General features: G+C 41.0%; 1 long non-coding RNA gene across 3 annotated transcripts; it reads right to left on the bottom strand.

Moving 5' to 3' along the window:
- Positions 1 to 1,224: 1,224 nt before the first annotated feature.
- LOC121399043 lies at positions 1,225 to 2,539 on the bottom strand. 3 transcript variants are annotated; one of them, XR_005964703.1, is made up of 4 exons: positions 2,306 to 2,539; positions 2,109 to 2,213; positions 1,910 to 2,030; positions 1,225 to 1,822 (listed from the first exon to the last, which is right to left on the bottom strand). It is a non-coding gene; the product is annotated as an uncharacterized LOC121399043 (long non-coding RNA). The 3 variants fall into 3 exon arrangements; XR_005964701.1 differs by having other exon boundaries at positions 2,310 to 2,539; XR_005964702.1 differs by having other exon boundaries at positions 1,910 to 2,012; positions 2,310 to 2,539.
- Between the last annotated feature and the right edge of the window lie 7,835 nt (positions 2,540 to 10,374).

Raw genomic sequence — 10,374 nt, 5'->3', positions numbered from 1 at the left:
CATCCTAGTGGGATTTTTGACATTGTGTTTGATAAACTAATGCATCAATATCTGGTTCCATTGAAGTAGTTGCAATTCTCAGTGAATTTTCAAGGTGCTCATCAGATAATTTGGTTCTAATTTTACTCTTAGTGTGCTTCATTCTTGAAAAAAGTTGCTCACAAATATAGGTGCTGCCAAAAAGTGATGACATGAATAAGGCATGGTTGTGCAGTGAGGGATATTTATCTCTGGGAAGATAGGACCTATAAAAGTCCAGTAAAGACACATGATCAAATTTTTCCTTAAGATGGAAGTCAGATTGCAGCTCAATGCATTCCATTTGAAAATTGGCAGGTAACATATTTATGTCAACTGAAAATGGTGTTGCAAATATAGCAAAATGTTGTTTATTTTCCCTGAAATCCTGAAAACGTTTTTCAAATTCTTGTATCAAATCATAAAGCAAGGCTGCATATTTTTCAGTGTTCACAGGAACATGTTTGGCCAATGTGTTGAAATGCATAAAATTGTTTGCCTTAATTTGATCTTCCCATAATTTTAGTTTCGTTTGGAATGCTGTTATGCCTTGGAACATTGTGTTGATAAGCTGGTTTTTACCTTGAAGACGCATATTTAAGTCATTCAAATGGGAGGTCAAATCCACTAAAAATGCTAAATCTGTAAGCCAGTTTTCATCATCAAGTTCAGGCACACATTTTGCTTTTGATACCATAAATGACTTTACTTCATGTCGCAAATCATAAAATCTTTTCAACATTTGGCCTCGACTTAGCCATCTTACTTCTGAGAAGTAAATGACATCACCACAGTCAGCATCTATACTTCTAAGAAATTCCTGGAACTGGCGATGATTCAAGCCCTTGGCCCTTATGAAATTCACAGCCTTTATCACTATTTGCATGATGTTATCCATTTTTAAAGCTTTTGCACATAAATTTTCTTGATGTACTATGCAATGATACTTCATTAAATGTGAGTTTTGGCAGCAATTGCATCATTTTCTATTAATTTTACAAGTCCCTCTCTTCTACCTACCATTGCTGGGGCACCATCAGTAACTATACCAGATATGTTTACAAAAGACAGAGAATATCTATTTAACATATTTTTTACTGCTTCATATAAATCTCTTGATTTAGTTGTGTCTTTTAATGGCACTAAAGAAGCCATCTCTTCAGTAACATTATATTCATTATCAATACCTCTCATAAAAATGGCAAGTTGAGCCGTATCTGTAGCATCAGTGCTTTCATCCACTGCCAAAGCATAATATTTAAATTTAGCAGCTTTACTCTTCAAACATCTTTCAACAGATTTTCCAATGTCTTCTGTTCGCCTGGCTATAGTCTGGTGTGACAAACTTATTTTAGAAATATCCCCTTTTTTTTCAGGGCAAATTATGTCTGCCACACTTTCCATACATTGCTTAATAAACTCACCATCAGTAAATGGTTTTGATTTTTTTGCTATTAAATATGTTACCACATAACTAGCTTTTACAATAGATTCTGTCTGAGTAATAACTTTTTTAAATAAATTTTGTTGAGAAGACAGACTTTTCTTAAGTTCCATTGCTTTGTCCTTACGACACATTCCTTGATACACAGAGAATTTTGCAGCATGTTTTTGCATATAATGCCTTTTTAAATTATAGTCTTTGAAAACTTGCACATATTCACCACAAATTAAGCAGAGTGCTTTACTGTTTGCCTCAACAAAAAAGTACTCTTCTGTCCAATTTTCTTTAAACACTCTTCCTTCCTCTGTAACTTTTCTTTTTCTGTGTTCTTTTTTCGATTCAGAGATTCTGAAAGCCATGCTAAAAAAAATAGGGACTATATTTATTATGTTGTTAATTGTGAAGCATGGCTAGCAATACTTAATGTGCTGCAGATGTACTGCTTACCTGCCTTTCCTAATAACAGGACTGTAGTAGGAGGTTGATGACTGCTATTTTTCTGCACTTTGAAGCTGCACACCACCACATGGGAACAAATAGCAAGAGTTTGCTAGAAGAAAAATAGGGACTATATTTACCAATTATGGCTGCCAACTGTAAAAAAGCATAGCAGGTGATGCATGAGGTGCCACTTAATAATGCTTACCTGCCTTCTAAATAACAACCAAGGCTCACTTGCAGGTTGATAGGTTAAAAATGATAAGCTCTGTGTTTCTGCTATAGGAAGCTGCACGGGAACGAATAGCAAGAGCTATAAGGAAAATATGTACTATATTACCATTTATGGCTGCCAAATGTAAAACATAGCAGGCGATGGGAGAGGTGCCACTTAAAAATGCTTACCTACCTTTCCAAATAACCACCGAACGCTCACTTTCAGGTTGATCAGCTCAGTGTTTCTGCTGTAGGAAGCTGTGTACAGTGCACCTCACAGGAACAAATAACTGTTTAAAAAAGGGAATGCTATGTAAAATGCCCGTTCATGGATGGCACACATCGCATACAAACAGGGTTGCCAGGTCTAATTTTCAAAACCAGCCCAAAACTAGCCAAGTGGCATTCAAAGGTAGCCCAAAAATAGCTCAATATTTGCAGGAAAAAAAAGTCTAAAAAATAAATGAATGTATGTGAAAATATGCCTTTTTGAAATTTTCACTGTTTTGCTAATTTTCCAATAAAGGTAGGTACAGACTTGACCATCACCAGGGGCGTAACTAAAAGAGGCCCAATTTGTAACTGGCGTATTTTCATAAAAAATTATTTATTTCACTGCACATATTGTGCTATGTTTGGGCTACTTTTGAAGTTGAATAAACAATTTATTTATAATTCATTTTTCAGTTACAAAATTAATTCTCTATTTTTGATACTATGAACTGTGAATTTAATTAAGAAGTGATAATTCATTGCAATGCACTTATAAGCTATTAAGTACATTTACCTCATAATTAATTATCTTAAAAAACAAATCAATTGATTATTGGGAATCACAGGGGGCTTGGGAATTCATTTCTTTTTAATTAATTTTTGTATTAATTCTAATTTATTGCACTGCTCTTTAATTAGCCTACAGACCTACACACAGTGAATTTAGTGAAAATAATAATTCCAGAAAATTGTGGAATAGGTATATGGCCCAGGGGTGTTATTACACAAATCCCTACTTCCAAATTTATCATGTCAAATGCAAAGCACTAAGCCAGACTAAAACAGTAAAAAATTCTGTACCTGTAAAAATACTGTGCAGGTGTATTGTGCTGAACCAGGGGAGCTGAGGTAATAATAATTGGTTGCTGTGGAGTGCAAGAGTGCCAGACTTGCCAGTAAGCTGCAGGCTGAAGCTAGCCTTTCATTAGGCAGGAGAAGAGCCACGTAGTTTTGGGAGTTGCTCGCCACGTAGTTTTGGGAGTTGCTCTCTCTCTGTGCCTTTTATCACGCTGCCAGACAAGAGGGGGCAGGGCCCAGCAAAGCCAGGAAATTGGCGCCAAAAACACGCACTGCTAGCTAGCAGCAGCTAGCAGCCGTTGGGGAGACTGGAGAACACAGGCGGTGACGTCACACGCAGAGCGCCGGCGCTGACGTCACACGCAGAGCGCCGGCGCTGACGTCACACGCAGAGCGCCGGCGCTGACGTCACACGCACCGCACGCACAGCACAGAGAGGCTGCAGCCAGCAAAACTGTGGGGAGAGGAGGCGTGCCTTTCCTCTGACGCACGCTTCCTGCTGGGCCGCACGGACCTCCATTCCGGGCCACATGCGGCCCGCGGGCCGCGGGTTGGACACCCCTGAATTGTAATCTGTAAATTCATACAAATGTATCATTTTTGTTGCTGTGTTGACTAGCAAGAGATACCAATAAAAGATCATAGTCTTTTTTAAACATCACGTGTCCAGTTATTGTTTTATAACATATTAAATGCAAATAAATTCATTTCAAATTGTACGATATCATCTTTATGCATTCAGGTATCAATTACAGGTCTATCCATACACGATATAAAATGCGTGGGACAACTACTCAAGTTAGAAAACAACTCAGCACTAGCTGCCCATTAAAGCATAAGTAAACCTTTTAAATAAGTGAATGTAAAATTGATGAGGGGGCTATTCTAAGCACTTTTGTCATTTACACTCATTATTTATTTTGTTTTGATTCCAAGATATTAAGGGATACATGTACTGTTAATATGAATGAATTTTGTTACAACAGCACCACCTGCTGGTCAGTTTCCCACCAGTCTGACCAGCAAGTAGTCAAGGAAGTTGTCAGGAGAAAGAAAGAGGCTGATGTTCTTCTGCTTAGGAAAGATGTGAGAAAGGTTTCTAGTTTTATTCCTAAGCAGAAGAACATCAGCCTCTTTCTTTCTCCTGACAACTTTCTTCCCCTCGTCAATTTTACATTCATTTATTTTAAAGGTTTACTTATCCTTTAAGTCCTTTAGGTGCAACACAGTCCAATTCATGTATCCAGAAGGCTTCCCTTTTTAGAAGGGCTTTGTCATTGTCACCCCCTCTTATCCTAGCCGGCACATGTTCTATCGGCATGCATCTAAAAGATGCCGGGCTATGTTTCTTTTCAGCCCAATGACGGGCAACTAATTGTTGGGAAATATCCTGTTTCTTCCCTTTTGATCTCTCTTCTCTTTCTGGATCCAGAGCGGCTCTAATGCTGGCTCTGTGCATAGCTATGCGTTCTTTGAGCATTCTAATGGTTTTGCCGCAATAAATTAACCCACACGGGCATTTTATGATGTACACTAGTAAAGTGGTGGTACAAGTCATCTTTGTTTAATAGTGTAACGTTTGCCCGTATGCGGATGCAGAAACTGATCACCAGTGATTAGGCTGCTACACATCACGCAGCCTGTGCATCTATATACTCCTGGTTTAGCTGAAAGAAAGTGTTGTGCCTGTGGATTAGAGTACTTTGTAACAGGGTCAGAGGGGCTTAGGATTTCCTTTAATGAGCTGCCTCTACGGTAGCTGAATTTTGGCCTATTGGGCAATTTTTTGGTTATGTTGTCATCACTCTTAACAAGGGGCCAGTGCTTTAATACACATTTTTTCATATGGCTAGAACATTCCCCATACTGACATACATAGTACATATCTTTATCACCAGTTTTCTTGTGTGTTGTGGTGGCCTCTGATAAGACTTCCTCCCGACTGAGGTTTAGTGCCCATTCCTTAGCCTCATTGATTAGAGCGCTCGGGTAGCCCCTGGAAAGGAATTTCTTACACATCTGTCCACATCTGAATTTCTGTCCACATCTTCTGATCTTTTATCTTCCTCACTATTAATGCGTATCACCCTTAATAACTGTGATCTCGGCAGGGAGTCCAGTAAATGCCTGGGGTGGTTGCTCTGATAGTGTACTATTGTGTTCCTATCCGTGGGTTTAACGTATATGCATGTTTGTAGAGTATTTTCTACTTTGTACACTTTTACATCAAGAAATTCAATACTGTCCGTACTGTAATTTAATGTGAGCTTGAAAGGACTATCGATGTGATTCAGATGCTCTACCAGGTTATTTAGCTCCTCAGTCGGGCCAGTCCATACAAAGAAAATATCATCGATATAGCGCCTATAAAAGGCGCCATATCTTCTGGATAGGGTATGACTTAAGATGCATTCATTCTCATATGCATACATGAATGTATTCGCGTATGTGGGAGCTACTTTTCGATCCCAACGAACCCCGAATTCTGCAAGAGGTGGTGTAACATACTTGATCGCTGCTCGCTTGATCTCATCCTGCTTGTAGTTGAAGAAGTAGGCCGAGAGCTGAAATCGGTGAGGAGTGAACTGTCTGGGTTCCAAGAAGCCAATCGGATCACCCTGCACAGCGACAAAGAAACCGACTGGCCTGGGAAGATCCAGATCGCTAAATACAGAGCCGAGCTGTTGGCCTTTAAAAGTGCCAAACGACTGAGATTGCAGCAGGATTATAAAGACGGCGCAGTTTACCGGTGGCAGCAGGGTGAAGCACTAGGACCCAGGAGGAGGCGAACGGATTGGCGCACACGCAGGTCACCGTCCAGGAGAGCCGACAGCAGAACCGGCAGCAGGACCTCTGGCAGCGAAAGTGGGAGAATCGGATCAGGATCGCCGCGAGAGGGATCTCCAACCACATCCTCTTTTTTAGGGGAGCGCCCACAGAGTGGGGACGAGGAGCCAAGCAGACGCAGCAATACAGGAAAGCCACGCACCGGGGGAAGAGGGCCAACCACAGTAACAGCTGTTTCAACGCGCTCGCAGCAGGCGCAGGCCAAGAACAAGAAGAGAACATGATTTTCAACTTATCCTCCTATTGCCTGACATCGGCTGAAAAATCCTTGCTGCAGAAAGGCTTTGGGTTCGTCCCTTCGGTGAGTTTAAATCCTTTTGCCCATACTATTGACAATTACAAGTTCACTAGACAATTGCGCCTTAAGGAGCGGTATGGGGCTGAGAAGGGCATTGTGACACCTGATTGTGTACCTATGCAGGACTGTGATTTAACCAATGTGACTGATGTTAATAATACTGTTGATAAGGGGGACAGAGAAATGCAACCTGATGTGATAGGAAATAAGTTTAAACCCAGAAGTGAATATGACCCTGTCAGCACCAACGCTTCCATCAAAACCTTTAACCGTATGCTTGACCTAGACATGACGGCTTGGTATAGAACAAAACAGAAACGTAGGGGTAATCTTTCATTTGAACAAAGAAATGCCTTGAAAACCCTTAAGTCCAACAATGAAATAATTGTTAGAAAAGCAGACAAAGGGGGAGGTGTGGTTATAATGGACTATAAATACTACAAAGATGAATTGACATCCCAATTAGATGATAATGCTAATTATGAAAGATTGACGTTTGACCCCACCAACATTTTCTTTGGCGAATTAAAAGGGATATTAGAAGCCTGAGTAAAGGAAGGCCATATCTCTAAATCAATGTCTGAATACTTCTTGCCAAAATGTCCGATTAGACCGGTCATTTATACTCTGCCCAAGATACATAAAAATTTGCATGCCCCTCCCGGTAGACCGATTATATCATCCAACGGTTCACTGAACGAGAGAATTGTAGAGTTTGTAGATTTCCATCTCCAACCGTGTGTACAGCAAATAGGCAGTTACTTGAAAGACACCAATGATTTCCTTAAACTAATTAAAAGTATCGATATCCCAGCATCTAAATTGACTCTAGTACCGAGTCTATACACATGTATTCCACATGAACAAGGGATAGAAGCAGTGCGACAGCTGATTGATGGCAACGAGCAATATAAAGGACCCCCACTTGCATTCATCCTGTCCCTGTTGCGCTTTATCCTCTACAAAAACTATTTCAAGTTTGAAAAGCAATATTTTTTGCAGCGCACAGGGACAGCGATGGGATCGAAAGTAGCTCCCACATACACGAATACATTCATGTATGCATATGAGAATGAATGCGCCTTAAGTCATACCCTATTCAGAAGATATGGTGCCTTTTATAGGCGCTATATCGATGATATTTTATTTGTATGGACTGGCCCGACTGAGGAGCTAAATAACCTGGTAGAGCATCTGAATCACATCGATAGTCCTGTCAAGCTAACATTAAATTACAGTACGGACAGTATTGAATTTCTTGACGTAAAAGTGTACAAAGTAGAAAATACTCTACAAACATGCATATACTGTACGTTAAACCCACGGATAGGAACACACTAGTACACTATCAGAGCAACCACCCCAGGCATTTACTGGACTCCCTGCCGAGATCACAGTTATTAAGGGTGATAAGCATTAATAGTGAGGAGGATAAAAGATCAAAAGATGTGGACACTATGGGGCAAATTCACTAAGCCTCGACTGTTTTTTTACTTCGAATTCGACCTTCGATTCGAACGGTCGAGCAATCCTCCGATCAGGTGAATAGTCAAATTCGATAATCGAAGTGAACAAGTACGATTATCGAAGGATGTATTAGTTCGCCTATTCGACTATTCGACTCGACTCGAAGGATACCTTATTTATGAAATCTTCACCCGAAGTTTTATTTGTACCCCATCTTTGACCTACCGAAGTTGATTTTGGACTTCGACATTCGAATATGATATGGTTCGAATCGAACGGTCGAAGTAAACCATCTTCGACTATTCGATTTTCTTCGATTTTTTTGCTGGTGCTCTCCACTGTTGTGGGTGTATAGTGACACCTAGGGATCACTTTATAAACTGTTAGAAACTGTTTTTTAGTTGTGGCTGCACTAGAGGTTTGGGGAATTACATTAAAATAAATACTGACACCAGAAACATGTTTGTTTTGGCATCTATCAGAATATAAGCTAAGATTTTCAAGTATCAATGGCTTAAAACATAATTTTGGATTTCTATTTTTTTACAACATCAATTCAAATATTAATTGGCCCTATCTATCCTTACGCTTCACTAAATGGTTAAATGTTTCCAAGCTGCATGGAATGCTGGGAAACACTGGCTTACTTATAAAAACCCCCCCACCAGATGCCATTTGTCTAAGAATTTTAAAAAAATGGAATTTTTGGTAGCCGCCATTTTGGAGGCAGAAGAGCAGGATGAGGAGCAGGAACACCTTGTCCCTGCTAGGATCAGGCAGCCTCGTCACTTCAGGAGACCTGTACTTTGTTTGGACGAGTTGTCTGATGGTGAGGTTGTGAGGATGTTCCGCCTGAGTCGTGTCGCCATAGTGCAGGTTTATGGTCTCATCAGTGAGGCTATTGAACCTGTGACGGCACGGTCTCAGGCAGTGCCTGGGATGTGCAAGCTGCTTGCAGTTTTGCATTTCCTGGGCACTGGCAGTTTCCAGCAGGTTTCTTCACGCCTCATTGGCATGAGCCAGCCCACCTTTAGCAGGATACTAGCACAAGTGCTCAGGGCACTACTGCAGCACTCGCGAAGGCTCATTTCCTTCCCCTCAACTCAGGCAGAGTGGATAAGATTAAAACAGGATTTTTTCCTAATTGGCCAATTTCCAAATTGCCTAGGAGCCATTGATTGCACTCATGTTGCGCTCACACCACCTCGCCATCAGCAGGAGCGCTACCGAAATCGTAAGCGCTCCCATTCCATCAATGTGCAGGTGGTGTGTGATTCCAACATGCGCATCATGAGTGTGAGATCTGGCTTTCCTGGAAGTGTCCATGATGCCACTATCCTGCGTCAGTCAGCTCCCCATGGCCTCTTTACCCGAGGAGAAATGCCGGACGGCTGGCTTGTGGGTAAGTTATATTTGCAATTTCATACAAAGACACTTCAGATATTATTTTAAAGGTGATATGTATGTATTTTCCAGAAATGTTGCCCTATTTTCAGTCTGGCTACAATAGATGCACTATGCATCTTGGGACCTGTAGTTTAGTTCAATCAGCTCACTTTGTTAGGGCTTTTAATTCTTGCCACCTGATTCAGTTTACAGGTGAGAAGTGTTAAGTGGATGATTTCTTAATGGATCTGCACACACACAATTTTTGACATTTGGGGGGAGGGGAATTCCCTCTTTTATTGTGCCAGCAATGTTGTTTGGCTAACAAAAGGGGTAAAGTAAGTACCCCAACAGCAAAGAATTTGTGTGTAGATCTGTTTGTAAAGATTGTACTACTACACAATGGACATAACTACACCATTGGAATAGTCAACACAACAGACAACTGGAATCAATTACTATAATATATTTTGGTTTACATTTTTAGGAGACGCAGGATATGGACTTCTGCCTTGGTTGATGACCCCTGTGAGGTTTGCCCAAACACCTGCCCAACGTAGGTACAATCGTGCCCATCGGAAGACACGTAATATCATTGAGCGCCTCTTTGCGGTGCTCAAATCTCGCTTCCGATGCCTCTCAGTCACTGGGGGAGCTCTGCTTTATTCCCCCCAGAAGGTTTCACAAATCATCACTGTCTGTGCCATGCTGCATAATGTGGCAAGGGAGCATGGATTACCTGCAGACATTGATGATGACCTGGAACCTGAGATTGAGGGGTATGTTGCCAGACAGAGGGACAACCAACCAGAGGGAAGAAGAGTGCGTAAAAGGCTCATCCGTGCCCACTTTTAGTTGTAAGTTGAACAAACCACACAAAAATAGTTAATTTGTACTAGTTAAGACTTCTTAAGGGCCAAATAGTGGTACATATTTTTTTGGGCCCTATTCCTAAGTGCTTTTTTTGTGATTGTTTGCAATCTTGTCAGTTACCTTTCAAACCATGTTTTTCCAATGTAAATCTGGTCATTTGATTAACTTTTAGCCCTCTTTCACACGAGCATTTGAAGCTGCGCTCCCCTGCGTTCTGTTTTTGTGTTTAGCCCCAGCGGAGCACAGGAGTAGACGCATTCAGTTGTTTGAAATGGGACTGTACTCCACAAACACAAGAAAAATTTGGCATGTTGCG

The sequence above is a fragment of the Xenopus laevis genome, chromosome 9_10S (genome assembly GCF_017654675.1).
Source record: "Xenopus laevis strain J_2021 chromosome 9_10S, Xenopus_laevis_v10.1, whole genome shotgun sequence".
Taxonomy (NCBI): domain Eukaryota; kingdom Metazoa; phylum Chordata; class Amphibia; order Anura; family Pipidae; genus Xenopus; species Xenopus laevis.
This window is presented reverse-complemented; position numbering and strand designations above follow the sequence as displayed.